Source organism: Columba livia, chromosome 2 (genome assembly GCF_036013475.1).
Source record: "Columba livia isolate bColLiv1 breed racing homer chromosome 2, bColLiv1.pat.W.v2, whole genome shotgun sequence".
NCBI lineage: Eukaryota > Metazoa > Chordata > Aves > Columbiformes > Columbidae > Columba > Columba livia.
In genome coordinates, this window is record NC_088603.1 from 129,990,493 (window position 1) to 130,008,358 (window position 17,866).

The following is a 17,866-nucleotide window of genomic DNA, read 5'->3' on the forward strand; positions in this document are numbered from 1 at the left end:
GAGCAGAGCAGGGAGGGCTGGGGATTTCTTTCATAGCCTGCTGCCCAGGAGCAGTAGCAGGCCGGCGTGGTGAAGCCGAGGGAGCAGGGACCGGCCGCTCCTCGGCCCAGCGGCCGGGGGGCGCTGCCGCAGACCCGGCCTGAGGGGCACTGGGCCTGGGGGGCGAAGCCCTGCCGCAACGCCGCGGCTCCCGCCAGCCTCAGCCCAGCGGGACCGGACCAAGCCGGGCCGGGCCGGGAGTACCTGGGCCGGCCGCCGGCGGGGCGTGGGCTGCGCGCAGGGCCAGCCGCCGTCGGCGGCGGCAGCAGCAGCTTTCGGTTTTCATTGCGGCTGCTGGTTACTGTTTAACATCCACACCCACGTTTCAGTTTGTTTAGTAAATCGATCTGATGCTTGGGCTGAGGCTGCTGCCCTGTCGCCATTGAGCAAAGTTAATTCCCCCCCACACACACATACACACTTTCCTCCTCCTGCTCCTCCTTCCCACTACAGCATATGGTAAAGACGGTGCCAGCCACGCCAAACAAGTCACGCAGCCCAGCGCCAGGACGCCCGCGGGGAGCCAGGGGGTGCGGGGGAGGCCGGTGGCCCGGGGGATGCCACCGCCCTGAGCTGCTACCGCGCCGCCGGAGGCCGAGGGACGGGGCGGCCCCGCCGGTAAGTTCCCGGGGACTGGTGGTGCTGGCGGCCGACGAGTAGCACAGACCCGCGCAGCCCCGCGGAGCTCGCCGCGCCGGCCGGCAGAGTAGCCGAAGAAAGCAAACACGCAACGTGGGGAAAGTTGACCCGGCTTGTGGCAAAACGGACAGCAGCCGGTTTGGGGGGGAGTATTTCATTTTTATATAAATATATATACAGATATGCCTAGTCACGTGTCCCTGCTGTCGTCGCCCGGGGCGCTCCAGAGAAATGGTCTGCGTTGGGCGCAGCCTCGGGCCCCCGGGGCGGGGTGTGCTGGTGTCCCGGCCGCGGGACGAGGCCGCTGCAGCCCGTTGGAGCCCAGGGCCGCTCCATAGTCCTGCGTCCCCGCGGCCGGTCGCGCTGCTGCCTGAGCCTGTGCTGGCATTTGTGACTCCTTCGCAGTCGAAGTCACGGCTTTGCATCGGGTTTAGGAAGATTTTTCTAAGGGCTTTTTGGTTTTGCCTCCTTTATTTATTTCTCTGCCCCCGCCCTCATGATGACCTGTGCAGCAGATGGCTTTGTTATTGTAGGGCTGCTCCTAGTAATGGCACTTGGCCATTGCTGGGCACTTCGGTAGCAAATCCCAAAATACTTCCCTTAGTGGAAAAATAATTATAAAAGAGAAAAATTCAAACATGAAACATGCAAAGCAAGCCAATGGTAAGTTTTGCAGGTGGATCCAGCAGTGTTTCCAATGCTTTCACAAAGTTACAGGTGCGCTATTGGCAGGGTATGTTTCATTAAAGCCAACTTTCATATGTCACACCTGTGAGTTGAACATCTGTTCTTGTACACTGAAATGGGAGATAAAGTCAAGCATTTAATGAAATAGACAGTGGGTTGAAATAACAGCATTTTAAAGTGACTTTTCACATTTGCAATAGTGAATACTATTCCATAGTAAACTATGGTTGTGTTAAACTGGACCTTCCTTTGTGTAGGACTTTTCTTGTACAGTGCTGCACATATTATACTTGAATTTATTGTGATTTCTCATCATATTACAAAGACAGTAGAGCAGTTTAAAGTGACATCTTCTTTGTTATTGGTGCTGAGTTTGTTAAAACTAAGTTGGTGAATAAGACTAATGATGCTACACAGTTTTCAAAGTCCCTGAGTCTCTTATGTGCTGAGAAGACTACAAAGTGCTATGTAATTTCCCATATTCCCTAAGAACAGAAGTCCTTAGAACTTATATAGGAGACATATAAAACATTAATACACATCCAGATGATTTTCAAATGTTATGAACACTATTTTCATAATTTCATTATTTTCCTGTTTCCTTTTTACAGTCATATGATAAGGAAAAAGGAACAAAATGCTTAAATACTCTGTTGTAACTCAGTTTACACTCCTCAGTGTCCTTCAGTCTCTGAAGTGCTGAGAGGAAATAAGAACTTTAAAAATGATATTTCCATTGCCTAATACTCAGCTCCATGTTACTTTCTTACTGAAGTGCACCGGGCTGCCTAACACTCATTTCATGTATATATAAAAGAAAAAAAAAAAAAAAAAAAAAAAAAAAAAAGAAAAAAAGAAAAAAGAAAAAAAGAAAAAAAGAAAGAAGAAAAAGTCAGGTGTAGGACAAGATCAGGATGCTTTTATATTATTCATGATGTTCCCTCTGATTTTAGCTACTCACACGTTTGGACACATATTGTACCAGAATACAAACTTCATGTTTCCTATCACAAACTGTAACTTTCTCTACACCTTATCTCATATAGCTCCAGGAATATCTCTATTCCAAACTTTTGTACTTAGTAGCAGTAGTGTAAAACCAGAGCAATGCAGAGGTCCAGTTTGCCTTTCCAAGACAGCTATAAGTACACTTAGGCAGTGTGCTGAGAAAACTTCAGGTGACATTGAGGTACTTCTATCCTGCCACCCACCAGGGACAAACACAGAAGGTACAACAAGGAAAATGAGATTCCTGTGGCATGGCTATGATGACCGGTCGCTTGGAAGGCCAAATGATATTTACTGCTAATTTGCACACGTCATTAAATCTTCTTCAGGCAAACTCCATAAAAAAGCATTGTAGTGTAAACACACCTTTACTACTTCCAATCCTTCAAGATATGACCTAGTTTTCCTTGGCCCAATTTGAATCTGAATCAAATCCTATTTGATCCCACTGAGTTTACCAAACAGTAATGCAAGAACAGAACTTGGTCCTTGTGCTTGACATGGTTCTTATTTCAAATTTTGTGGCAGAATTTATATTGTGCATATAGACTTAATACTACAATAAGTTGGTCCCTGTTGTCTCTGCAAGCTCTTTATGACTAGGGTGGAAAAATGGGGTCCAGCACATGTCATCAGTGCAAGTTTACATCACATACATAAATTTCCACTGGTTACAAGAGATAAAACATTACTTTAAACAATACTAGTTCTTCTTAGTGGGTCATTAATTGAAAGAGACTTCCTTAAAAAAATTAAAAACTAGTAATGTGGTAACCCATGTGATTAAAAACAAACAAACAAACAAACTTTTTCTTTGTTTGTTTTTGTTTATTTGAGAATTTAATATTTTATAATGAAACAGTAATAATCCAAAACTGATTTAGTACTGCATCATTGGTATAATGTGGTTCTGAGTTGAGCAGTTTGTACTTTTACAGCTGTCAAGTAACAGAGTCAATGTACTCCATTTATTAATTGATAAATTGACTCTTTCAATGCAGGGATCTCTCTGCCTTACTTCTCAATGATTTCAAAGTTCTGTCTCTTGCTTATGATCGTTGAAATATTCTCTGATTTATTTATTTTCATTTCTTAATTTAATGAAGTGGTTCAGGTGTTCAGAAATCTTCCACTTCTGTGTTCAAAAACGAATATTAAGTCTGAAAATTAGTTTGACTTGTCTATGTTGTGTCGTGTTGATATGAGGTCTGTCATATTATATAATTGCATAATTCTGGTAATGTAGACTGGTAACATAGACTGCTTTAAAATGTAAATACAGATTTTATTTCTGTGTTAAAAAGTTACATGTTGTACATGGTAATGCGTTCTGTGATAGAATTTAATTTCTTAATTAACGTAACATAAGGTTGCAGGAAGGCATGGCTCAGGTTTTAATGTATCTTAATGAATGACGCATTATATAACATGTCATTATGAGAAAATACAGAAAATGCATTTCTCTCAGATTAAGACATTTGAATGTCTTGCAACAGCTTTGATTGAATCAAATATTTTTCATTTCAAATTTTCAATTTTAAAACATCATACCCTAAAAATCAGGTCAGAATGCTGTGTGTGGTGTCAGAGCTGAGATCTATCAAACTGAAAGGCTTCAACAACATTTTCAAACCTTTCTCAATTGTCAATTTAAGTTAATTGAAAATGAAAGGTCTCGCTTTCAGGATTGGGCCATTTAAATAGGAGCCTGCTGCTTTCATTTTGTAGAAGGGCAATCTCCCTCCACATACGTGTTTTTAAAAGGTTCATTCATAATTCTCCCTTCACACTTCTATTGGAAATGACAGAATTCATTATTTTGAGTTCTTGAACTATTTTTCTGCAACTTGGGTGATGAATTGTATGAGATCTAGTTCATAACGTGGCTCGGCAACACACAAGATTTAAACTTCTCAAGGCCCGATCTCTCTCTTTCTGGCACTTGGCCGGCATGGGCACAGGAAGCCTCCATGTGCATCTTCTGCCTCTTAAGGAGCAGTAGGCTGGGATTTTTTTATTTAATACTGGCTAGGAAAAAGACTTGCACCCTTGCTCAGTAATTCACTAGAGGTATCCAGGCAACAAGGACATACATTACAGTCAGCAGTATACGAGCCACAATGTGAATATTTCTTGCCTTCTGTTTATCTGGGAATCCAACTGTAATAGACCTATACAAATAATGCTGTTTCCACTGTCTATTCCTACCATGGTAAAGTTTGCCCCTAGACTTCTGGTTTTTTATTTGTATTTAGTTCTCAGATGGAAAAGGATTTCTCAATGTGTATGTATGACGGTACCTGCCCAAACGCAAGGATTAGACTCAGGTGGGAAAAGGGGATTGAGCCTCCATGAAATGGCAAACATGATTCAGCTTGCAATTGATAATGCATCTGTGGACACACTGCAATGAGAATCCTCTTTTTGAGAATCATTTTTGTATGGGGTTGCTAGGCTACACCAGCGTGGTTTGCACACTTGTCTGAGAAAAGACTGGTAGCAATGTCCATCAATAACCAGCTACTTGCTAACCAAAATAGGTCTCACTGGCAGAAAGCTATGCAGGTTCAGTGTCCCTTTTTATTTGTTAAACAAGACATTTTTTCATTAACTGCTGATATGTAAAGTATCGGCACTGGGCACAGAATGGGACCAGTTCATGCTCTCAGAGCTGGTCCGGATGGTAGTAGACTGCTCACCACAATGACCATGTTCCCTCACATATCTCAGGCACTTTTGTGCCTCCCACACCTAGACAGTTTTTTGTTTTGTTTTGTTTTGTTTTAAATTGATGACTATGATGAGAAAGATGATTCTTATTGATACCACCTTCTTCAGAATCATACCTAAAAGTGTTTTGCAGACAGTGTCTTTTGCTATTCCCTTCAAAATAACAATATTTATTCCTTTTGCAAGGAGGTGTCAGACTGACATTACATTAGACATAGAAATTCCTTGAGGAGAGGTCTAGACACTACTTGAGATGGTGACCATTCTGTGATTGCACATTAATACATACTCACTGATATAGTCAGGTGTTGGCTTGTACCTGCTCTTGCAGTTCCCAGGGTAAAATTATAATTTTGGAAATTGGTAGGATTTTGTTCACCAAATTTCTAAATACTTTGTCTGTTTATTACTTTCTTGCTCGCAACTGCTAAACAAGTTGAAAATAGTCTTTTCTGCTGGACCGTTTGGTAGCCATGCAGTGAACCCATTAGGTGGATAGAGATCTCTTAATGTTGTTGGCTGCGTGTGCAGTTTCATACAGTTTCTGGGCAGCTATGCTTCGATCTGCATTTCTTCTTTTGTTGTCACAAAAAGGAAAGCAGGCTTTTTACTTATGAATTCTGAAAACAACGCATAGCTTTTACTGCTAGATCTGATTTTGGTGGTAGACGCTATCTACATAATTGGTATGTATTATCCTTATTTAATATCTTTTTTTTTCCTTTTGGGAGAACAGTGACATTCCTGATTTTAATGTCCAAATCCAAAACATTTCAAAAATATTTACATTTTTAAAGAGGCTTTAATGTCTTTCGAGCCTTTTGTCTCAGTTCACTTTTTACAGTGTCTTACTCTGTATTATTGCTTTTAATTTTCTCTTATTTTCCTTTTTATCTGACTCTCTGAGCTTCAGTGACTTTTTATATTAATATTAAACATGTAATTTTAATGAGTAGTTTAGGGAGACTTAGAGACAATGCTTTCTGAAGTGCCAGAACTTTGTCTGACATAAGTTTAAGGCAGAAGTTTAGATTTGATTGTAGTAATATGAATAACTTTGGCTGTGATACGAGGGAAAAGAAATGCGAAGGAAAGCACTCAGTTTTAGTAGGAGATAATATGAGATTTACCTTGCTATGCTTCATTTCAGGATCTTCTAGATAAATTACAGGGATACAAACTAGTCTCTTTGAGTTTGGTGTTGATGTCCAAGCTTGCACGGAAGACCAGATCGTTGTATCAAAGACAAAACACTATCTGCATTATTTTTTTTCTTTTTTAAAAAAAGGAATCCTCCACTAGAATTTCCCTGAAGAGCAAAAAGTAGCCTCAGGGCAAGAAGTTTTAGTAGTAAAAATATAAAATGCATTGAAGTAATCACAGGTGTAGTAGGGTAACTTCTTAAGTGGTTTTTGGTTTTGTTTGTTTGTTGGTTACGGCTTTTTTTGATTTAATGTGAGTCAAGATGAAAAGAATTTATGTCAAATAAAATGTACTTTACAGAGCCTGTATCTCCTTAACTGCTGTTATTTAGCATTGAGAGTAAAACAAAAATGGGACAAACCAGAGCCCCAGCCCCCAGGAACTTATAATCCATTCTACATTTTAAAATGTAGGTGCATTCTGTATTTCACAGAACACAAGTCTGATTTGGGCTTTTAAGTTTATTTGGGGTCCATCTCCTCAGCCAAATTTTTCAGGCTTCATTCAGATGCTTTTATTTGCAGATAAGTAAGAGTAGAGCAGAAACAGTCCAAGTTCCCTGATGCAGACTGATTCTTTTCACTTCCATTTTCAGGTTCAAATGAAACAACCGAGGCAGCCCAAGGCATTAGTGCCACTTACTTGTGCACCTCACCTCCCAACTCATAACACAGGTGCCAGGATTAATACATATATTTATCTGCAGTTGAGATAGTTGCTTAAATTGTGGAATACAAGGATGCTTGCATTGATCTAGTGGATGTTGAACTTCCATGGCTAAGGTCTGGGTTTGTGCCCACCCCTGCTGTCCCCATTGGAAGGAACGGTCAGTTCAGAGGAGAGCTGAGGCTGAAGTTTTAGAGTATTGCAGCCAGATCTCAACAAATTGTTCTGTCAACAAAATCAGTCATTTCTTTTCTTGCCAAAAAGTGTAAGCTGACTGGTGGATATATAATGGTAGAAGTAGTTTCCTGCTCGAAAATTGACTGAAGCAAACTCATTTCTCATTTTTAACATCATGTTGATTAGTGGAAAATAGGAGAACAAGTAACTCCACTATAGTAATCTTTCCAATAGCAAGTTTAGAGAGATTTTTTAAATAATGGAGCAAAACTGGGAAACTTTCAATTAATAGGCTTACTTTTCAAGGGCAAAAAATGTGAAGTAGTTTGCAGGCTCTGGCTGAGAACAGGTTTCAAAATTTAAAAGAAATTTTACCATGAATTCTGTTAGTACAGAATTTAATAGTGGAGTTTTTATCTTGTTTTAATTCAATAGGTCAAGTAATTTATTTCCCAAGATGTATTTGAAGCTGAAAGAGAATAGAAAATGAAAAACACTCTCAATGTTCATTCCCAAGTTTCTTTGGTACCAGAGAGTGTAAATGAGCATTCTGAACTTAAGATACATGTACAAATTGCCAAAACCTTGGCAGGTAGAAAATGAGAACAGCTTCAAACGGCCTGTAGAACATATCTGCAAGATCGTAGCAAACTTTTTAACCCTTTGTGGTGTCCTTTTGCATTTAGTAGCCTTGAATTTTTAAGGCTGATCTCTTGCTTTTCATAAGAGGACAAAAAGCAGCATTGTAGAGCAATTCAAGTCAACAAGGTTAAACCTCAGCTGTATATGGAAAGTCATGAAGGAACAAGTCTCCTGATACAGAAGTATTTCATTAGCTGGGCAAAGTAATACAGTTAAGCAGTTGTAAGGAAGCTGCTTTTTAGAACTAAACACATTATCAAACCCAGAAAGACAATGTGCTCTAGAAAGTCACTATGAAAACAGCTTATTTGTCTGCCTTGTCTAGTAATTTTAGGTGGTCAAAATAATAGATTTCTATTTTTCAGTTTAAAAGCTCTTTTCTACCTCAGACCAGTACAACTGGAAGCAGAAACTTCAGGGAGTTCTAGCATCAACTCATTAATGGTTTAGAAATCTTGAAAATGGATTTTGTGGTGCACTTCTCTGCAAAGGATACTTCTGCCCACCACAAGTGCAGCTTGTGATCATGGAAGATTAAAGATGGTCCGTTGCTCTTAGCTAGAGAAAGAATTCAACATGTCCTGTAAACCTTGATAAGTCAAAATATATTTTTTTCAGATATCAAGAAAAATCTGTGGCTTGTTAGTGGCTGCAGTTTGCATGAATCCCTTTCTTTCAGCTGAGGTACTTTCCATATACAGTTTGAATTTGGTGTTCCAAAGAACACAAACATCCTTACCTTTTTCCTCTTTCTCTGTCCTGATCCTAATATCAGCAAATTCAAAATTCTAACACATTTTATGTCAACCCCAGTGTTGGCTATTTGAGATGACGCTGACCCCAGACTTGGTGTAGTTATATTAGAACTTCAAGAGGAGCTTGTGTATGTACAAGGATATCTTCCAGCTGGGAACATTGGGAACTACTTGTAATGTATCTCAAGCTTTAGCTACAGCAGTTGGATGAATGTATATTTTCTATGGCTGGGAGTAAATCTGTGAATCATATGAGTCTGCAACTTGCCTGGCTTCTTGCCCTGATACAAAACATTTAATGTAGTTATTAGTACGTGACATAGTTAGATTCCTGTTGAAAATCAATAACCTTCCCATAAACCAAGCCTTACATCCTTTCCTAAATTAATTTAGAATCATTTTGTATGCCTCATTAGCCTTGTAATTTAAGAAAGAATAAAAGAAAAAGAAAACAAACCAGCCACGTAATATTAAACAGTGTCTTTAATTTGATTTTTCCAACCAAAGGGGATGTTTACAACACTAAATATATCTGCTAGTCTATGAATACCAGTGTTGACCAGAGCAGCGGTTCTGAAACTGCGGTCCATCAGACACTTACCGATGATACACGATGTGTTGTACCACTGCTACATTTCTTCTTTCTTTTGTCTGCTACATTGTTTTTGTGGAAATTTAATGCACCACATTAAATGCATTCCTAAAAATTCTGTACAGTCACCCATTAGAAGGTGGATGGTCAATGTGAATAGACATAGAAATTGATTTACAGACAGGCCCCATACTTAAGCACAGTTGAACTTTGAAGCAAAAGGTATTGAGTTTCTGAGAGAAAAGACACCATACAACACAGAGGAATATTGTTGACTTTTATATCAAACTTCCAGTGAGTGCTGGAAGTTCCTTGAGCAGATTATAATGTGAGAAAGGGCCACTTACTTCTATGCATAGTTGACAACCTTTAATGATACTGAATCTTCGAAATTCCTTGTAGTAACCCTGTGGGAATTACAGCAAACAAAATAAATGGGATGGAGTTGATGACGACCTAGAGAAAAAACTGAAGATAGGCATTATTTGAGTTAGAAAATAGTGAGTGCAACATGTAATGAATGTGTGAAGATTTGCTATGCTTGTAAGTACAGTGACACCTACTTTTTCATGTAGTAAAATGTGCAGCAATACCAATGCAGATGCAACTGTACTACACATAGTTGTAAGAAAAAAAAAAGCCTTTAACAGCTGCTCTATTAAAAAATTCTTACTTTTTACAATATTTATTTCCAACATTCAGTCAGTGTTTAGGAGTTTTAAATTAAGGAAGCTCTTTGCTTATTCAAATTGGGTTTTTTTGTTTTTTTTTTTTTTTAAATAATCTCCATTAAAATAAACCCAAACCCAATAAATATATCAATGGTTTGGTGTTATTGTTATTTTTTTAAAAATCCTTAAAATCATATCTAAAATTACAATGTAAAATTTAAAATAACATTGTAATAAATAATTGACTAGTCTATATCTTGACCAACACACTTTTCAACTTCTAGGAACTTCAATTAAACACCTTAGAATGATATCCCACACGTAAGAACCTTACTGTAGACTGTTGCTTAAATAAAAAATAAAGGTTTAGTAATCTGTGTCAAGAAACTGAGTTGGTTGTAATGAAGGAAAGAATCCCACACCTTTTGAATCCCCTGAGTAATTTCTTGATGCCTATTGATGTCTTTTGATTGAGTCTTGGTGCCTGTTCTGTCTGTGTTGATACCTATGTCCAAACAGCTAATTTCAAACTTTCTGTGTTTCTCTAAAGAAGAACAACTATGTACATTTTTATTTAAGCAAAATTGTAAATTGTGTAACCTCTATGAAGGTCAAACTTGTTGGTTTTTGGTTTTCATTTTTTTTTTCCTGTTATATATTTTTCTCCTATTTTTAGTACAGCTTTCCACTTCCATCAGTTACTTTGCCCTAGCTGAATGAACATGAATGTGTGCAAGTTATTTATAGACTTGAGTACTAATAGACAAGAATAGTGTGCAAAGGTAATTTTTTATGAACAAAGGCAGATCATATATGCCTGGGTTTGTGTGTGTGTTTGGGAGTTTATGTAGCTAGTTTGTTTTGGTTTGGTTTGGTTTTGTCTTTTGAGTACTCAAGCTTTTGCTAAAGAAACAAGAAGAACAGCTAGCCATATATTAGATGTACCTGGTTAGTGGGCATTTGCAGCATGAAAAAATGTGTCATACCATGTTCTTCTTGCATTGCTATAGATTTCTTCCAGTCAAATACTTTGGTGACACAGAGGGTTATTGCTGGAGGAATTTTTTTTTATTTTTTTTCTGTAACTTATTATTGGGTGAGGAACAGGAGCATCATTCTGTGTGTTAGAGGATGGATTACAGTCTGTACATCTGTAGGGCCAGAGAGCTTGCTTTAGGGCAGAGGACATGTAGCTGAATTGAAAACAGATGAAAGTTAAGATGAGGAATTCGGTGAAGATGTGTGTAGGGCACATTTCCAAAGGCTCTGCTCTCCCATCTTGTGTTTGGAAGCAGTGAAATGAAGTGACTGGCCTCCAGCACCTGGAGTCAGTATGGCCAGGACAGTTCAGACATCAGTCATAGCAACTGCTGAACAGGGTTGGACTTCTAGGTGGAGGTATCTTTGAAAACAGACAAATTCTGCAAAACTTTCCATTGCTAGGACTGGGATTCTGAGTAAGCTGGTTTTTTTTTGGGGGGGTGGGGCGGGGAAAGCACACTCTGGCTGTATGCCAAGGAAATTTTTATATACAGAGAATGTTTCGGGAATCAGCAAGCAGTTTGCAAGCAGATGATATGCAGAAGGATAAGAACTAGATGGATGCTGCAAGTATGAAATATGGAAGCAGTTGAGAATGAGCAGAAAGAAGGGGTAAATAATGAAAGATGCTTTGTTTGGGCAAATCTTGGGCTTTGGTATTGTAAGCCTAAAACTTACTTAAACAGCAGAGACAAAGGAGAAGGAGATACGTCAACAAGTGTTGAAGTGTCTATAGATAAGTGTCACTGAAACTGGTGTGGTGGTTAAGATTATAGGTGACTGTTGACCTCAAATTCAATGCTTAGAAAGTAGGAAGGTGGTGACCCAGACAAGAAGAGAACAGAGGGCTCCGAACTGAGCCTTGCAGGAGTCCAGGAAGGAAGGATTCCTCTGCTTAGAAGAAAACAAAACGTTGACACATGAAAAATGAGCATTTTCCAGATAAAGTAGTAGCAATAGATTTATGTTACAATATGGCAATGGGAAAGTTGAAGGAGAAATGTGTATGTACTACAAGGTACATATACATATGAACTGTAGAGAGTTACTTTTAATATATTGCAGATTGTCAAGTTCATTAATGTCTCACAATAAATCTTATGCACACTTACAGAATCACATCAGGGTAAACCTGATAAGAAAGAGATACGACTCTGAAAAGTCATGGAGAAAAGCTAACAGTTTTTCACTGCAACTAACTTTTTAAAATCTCAGCTGGAGAAGTAAAAAAATAGCTTCAAATTTCCTATTTTCAGGTGAATAAAGAATTCTAAATACAGCTTTTCAACAAAATGAAACTGGTTTTGTAGTCACGGAGACTCCAGGAACATTGGCATCAATGTGCTATGATTAGTACGTAACTGCTATTGTGTGGCATGTAGGAATATTTACCCCAATTCTGTACACACTTGCCGATTGCTCTGCTGACCCAACTTCAATTAATTGAGTTACGGCAATTTAAAATCACTGTGATAGAAGGAAAATCGAATTCCATAATTTAAATTAAAACACATGCATGTAGTTCCATTGAAGCATTTGTATGAGCTTGTCTAGCTTGTACCTCAACAATGGCACAGTATGGATACAGACAATTGCTTGTTCTTGATTGCAAAAATTACTTACAGTCACCATTATGTGACAAAGTATTTTCTAACTGTAGAGAACCTCAATAGATTCTTTGCTCAGCCCTTTTAACTTGCAGGTTCACATATAGTGGCTCATTCCAGCATTTATAAAGGTTTCCTACATAAATGCCTTATTTGTGGTGTTTGCCAGATTTTGTTTGAATGAAAAGCTTCTTAATCCAGTCAGTCCTATGTGTTACAACTATTAGAGCTTTCTTTGGGAGGCTTTGGCAAGTGAGCTCTCTACAAAGCTATTGAAGACACATGAAGAAAAAAAAAATGCATTCAGAGAGTTGAAGACAGTAATTACAAAACTTTCAAAAGGCAGTATAAAAAAGTACAACAAATGTACTAAATTTGGAAATAAAAATAAATTTGCCCCTGTCTAAAAGTTCTTTAAACTGTGAGATCCTCTGCAGCTCAGTGTTTTGTGCAGAGGTACAGATGACATAAATATAAAGGTTTTTCTTCCCTTCCTGGTTACTAGGGCTGTTAAATGTCTGAGAGAAAACTCAGATGAGCACAAAGGATTTCTAGGCGTTACTGTTAGAGTAAATAATTACTATTTATAGTAATCATAGTTTAGCAACAGAGATTCCACCAGATGTGTGACAGTCTGCATCCCCATTTATTTAAACAATAACATTTCAGCTGTTTGTATTTCATCTGGAAATCACTTTTCAGATCAAGAAGTGCATTTCAGCCAAATCAGTGATTAACATTGACACCCCAATGTCCCTGGAATGAGGTCTTGTTTTTATTATCACATTCTCATTCAGCAACATGAGAGGTGATAGCACCTTCCCGTAGTTCAGGTTTACTTGATGAAGCAAAATAACTTTCAGACTTTGCGAGAATGGGACCCATAGGATTGGTTGTGGTCTACTTTCTCATTTGTGATTTTCTCTTTTTCATTTTGTTTGAGATTGAATTTGAGAGAGAGCTTTGTTCCGGACAGTAGTTTATGGCAGTGGGCTGAAGAGATGAGATTTCATTGAATCATAGAGCTAATACACAAAGAGAAAATATGTGAAAATTGAAATGACAAGGTAGAGTAGCTTGGTTGTTGAAGTAGATAAAATAACTAGGTTCTCAGGGAAATAAGGTGGGGATTTTTTTCCTGAACTAGATTTAGTTTGAACAAGAACAGTTGAGATGGAAAACCTAGACACTATAAAAACTTGATAAAACCAGAAAAAAATATTAATCCTGTGTTTTCTTGAACTTTGTGTTGAAGAATCTGTAATGGTGTGATCCCACAGGCCAAAGAAAGCAAACCATTTTTTTTGTCAATGTAACACAGCTAATAAATAAATAGAATAAATAGGAATAATAAATAGATTTTATTAGAGTGGATTTATTTTTATTTTATTTATTATGCAACATTGCTGTTAGAGTACAATGAGATATTGGAATGGAGAAGAAAAATAAGTAGTACTCAAAGAAATCTGTGTGTTCTGTGACGGGTTTGTTTGTTTGTTTGTTTAATCTAGAATAATAGGATATTTATTTTTCTTACTTTTTCCTTTAGAATCACTAGGGCAAGTTGTGACTGATTTAAGACACATGAAGTACTCCTTTGTGAACAGAAGAATGAAGTCAGCTCAATGCAATCGTGCTGCAACACCGACAGAGATGTACTGAGCTAAAAAATTCAGGGGTGCTGCCAGGGCTCTCCAGTTTCCAAATAACTGTCCCCTCTTTGCTCATGACGCCGTAAGAGAGAGAAAGAGAGACAATTGATTTTCCTTTGATTAATAAGGAGTTAATTTCAGTAAAGCTTTCTTTAACTCTTTTACAAACGCTCGGGGAGAAAGTGACGAGCAGCGGCTGTGGTGGCACACGAGGGATTGTGCTGCGCCCTGGGAAATGCGGAGCGTTGTAGCAAGTGTAACAAGCCTGGGCTCAACCCCCAGACAGGACAGTATTTTCAACTCTTTAATGTTCTTGCTTTTAGTACCTGAAAAAAAATGTCCATAGCAGTCAAATCTTATTGACTTTGAACTTACAACAAGGTCTGTAACAAATTGGTCAGGTTTTGTCAATTTGATAAGGTTTTCTGCAGAAATGTGATTTTTATGTTTGTTTGTTTGCTTTTAAATTTCTGTGTTTCTTCCACTAATTTCCCATGCAGTATCTTTTACAACTACCTTGGATAATTTTTTTCACTCTACCAAAGTTATCAATTTGGCACGAAATAACCAAATCCTCATCCTAGCACTTTCAGCTACCAATTACTTCACCAGTGAGAAATGCTTAGAATAAGGTGACTGTACAGAGCTCTTACTTCTCTTGTACAAGCAAACGGTGACATCTTACACTATTGTTTCACTCCTTTGCAGCTGCCTTAACTTAGAAGTATCTATGGCACTATGCAAAATATGTATGATGGTAAAGTTTAAAAGCCAGTAATTTAATTTGCTAACTTCTAACTTAACCTACATTTGAGGTTCAGAGAAGATCCCAAACTGATCGGAACAATTACTACGTTTTTCATATATTACAGTGATGCTTGTTGGCCTCATGAGGTTGAATGTCATTTTCTGCCGTAACAAAAAGATAGCCTTTGCTCTAGGATCTTTAGTGCTTGCTAAAGTATTATCAGTAAAGTTAATATTTCTACTGCAGACCTGACTTTACAGCCCCTTCATTTCTGTATTTGTTAAAATAAATCAAATTGGCTTTGTTTTCCATATGTGGAGTTTTCTGTCAAAACTGGGTTAGATTTTGAAAAAAAAGTTCACTCGAGCTGCATGTTTGCCAGGGTGACAATTTGCAAAAAGGGAGAACTTTTAATTTTTTGAAAGTATTGTAATTTTTTATTGTTGTTTACAACATACCACACTCTTTTTGTGTGAACGTGTATATGTGTGTGTGTATGTGTGTATGTGTGTAAAATTAATTGGTTTGTCCTCCTTTGAAAGTACTGGTGCCTCCATTTTGGGAAAGCTGATGACTCGATGTTTGGAGGTGTTAAGTAAATGTATTATAGAAGACTAAAGCATAACTTTGATGAGCCATACAATATAATCAAGACCTACAAAGTCCATTGTAACCATCACAGTCTCTATAATAAATTGACTAAATATTGCAAAATAATGTAAAAGGAAGATTTATTTTATTCGCTGATGGCATTTTACCAGTCCTGTTCCCCCACACTTCTTGCTGCCACCTGCTGAGGTGTTTTTCTGTTTGATGTTTATACCTGGCCCAAAGGAACTTGGCTGGAAGTGACTTCTTTAAGTCCTCTGGGGACAGCTGGTTATTTGTTAAACATCCAAATGGGCTTGCCAAGTTCCTTTCTTAAAAACTGTGAAGTTAATTAGTCACCACAGTTAGAGGAAGAGAATGATGAGGCATATTTAATATGAGTGAGAAGAATGATTGTCCTAAGAGATGGAAAAGTTGACTAGTATAGTATCTTCATTATATTAACTTTCTTATTCTTATGCAGTATAAATACCATAGATACAAACATCTCTGGTAACTTTACTAAGTCTTCCTGCCTTTACGAGAACACTGCTATAGTTTAGGTGGCACTGCAGAGCCTGGAAGGGATGGCATGGTACCTTGAGAGATGGGCCATATATGATCACTGGGAGGTACTGATGAAGGAGCATGACACTCCCAGTAAAGTTACTCTTGGTTTCACCCCAGATAGTAGATAATATACTAGACCAGAATAGTATTTTGAGGCCTCAACTACTCCAGTTTCATATAAAGTATTTTTATTATGAAGTACCTTTAGTTGTGTTTGACAATTCAAGATTTTGAAAATAGATTTTTACTTCTTGGTTCAATAGCAAGTCTCTCTAACATTTTAACTTAATTTTTATATGTATGTATATACACATATATGTATGTATATTTAGACATGTATTTTATGTGTATATATAAATTTTACAGATATATATATGTGTGTATATATATGTATATATACACACAGATTTCAATAAGATTGAAAATGCAGTGGTCATTGTCCAGTAACAGAGGAAGACACAGGTCTTGCCTGCAAAACATTCGATGAATGTTTTCAACTGACTTAAGAAATGAAGTTGTTTTCTACAGTTAGCTTGTCTTTATTCTTATCAAAACTGTGGGGCTTTCCAATGTCAGGACACTTGGTGGGTGGATACTTCTCAGAAGAACAGAGGACTTATCAGTGTTTGCTTAGGATCTATTACATTCTCAGCCATAAAAGTAGCTATGCTGTCTATAGCACTCATAAATCTTCACCTAGTCAAGGCTACTGTCTCTTTCTTCATGCAAGTTTGCATTTAAAAATGAGGATAAACCAATTGCATAAAATAGTTATAATCTCAAAACACCTAACTTCTTCACTGCTGGTGCTGAAATAATTCAGTTTTTAAAATTGTCCATATTACTTATCAGCCGTGACACAAAATCTCTTTACCCATATAATGAAAGTGTATTGTTTGGGCACATCCTCAATAGAGGGCACTGTTACACATACTCTCACAGATAATTTTTCTTTTGATGAAAATGTCTGGTCTTGGAAGAAATGGTGTGTTGGTGTTACATTTTGATGCATGCTTTTCATACAGGAGCTGTTGCTAATAAGCTACTTTGACCTGTTTTTGTCTCTTTACTTAGATAAAGTATATTCTTCCTGCCCAGGAGTGGCCATTGCTACCAAAGCCAACATTTCTGTGGAGGGCCCATCTTTATGTATGTGAATTAACAACATTATGTCAAGCTCTATGTAATTTACAAAAAAGTGAGTCTAATAAGCCCTAAATTTCTAGATTTCCACTGAAACAGTAGCAGAAGGGCAAAGGCATTTCTATTGTTCCTGTTTATTTTTGTTGAAGAGAATGGACAGGTAAAACCAGTAATTCAGCTTTAGATAATTATTGTGTCTGCTGCTTATTAATTAAAAGCATTAATTAAAAGCATTAATTAAAAGGCAAGAGGATTACACAGGAGATCTTTCTATCTACACAGTTACACAGATTTGTATTGCTATTAGGTGAATAAAGATAGTTGAGGAAACTAAATAATGATAAAGTTTACGCTTCAGGCTATATGTTGTTGTGGAAACAGGCTAGTTTTGCCAGATCACAGAATCACAGAATGTTAGGGATTGGAAGGAACCTCAAAAGATCTCTTAAGACAAATCTTACTCCAATGTCTTTTTTGTTTGATTATATGTTTCCTGAATTTTTATTTAGAATTCCCATAGCAAAAGATATTTCAAGTTCTCTAGTATCTGTTTGGCTTTTTGTATGTATATTTATACTTCATTTTGTTCTAGTATTTCCCAAACCACCCTAAACCACAAAAAATTAGTAACGTGTCATATACAGAATGGACCTTCCAGCACAAATGAATGCAGATATTTGTTAATAATTTGTTAATAATACTTTTCCA

At 37.7% G+C, this 17,866-nt stretch overlaps 1 protein-coding gene across 1 annotated transcript in view; it reads left to right on the forward strand.

Annotated features, from left to right (window-relative positions):
- The first annotated feature begins 412 nt into the window (after nt 1-412).
- Nucleotides 413-17,866, forward strand: part of HNF4G (hepatocyte nuclear factor 4 gamma) — a 62,195-nt gene continuing 44,741 nt past the window's right edge. Inside the window, exon 1 of the mRNA XM_065053836.1 lies at nt 413-657. The gene's annotated coding sequence lies outside the window, so the exon portion shown is untranslated. The remainder of the gene's footprint in view (nt 658-17,866) is intronic.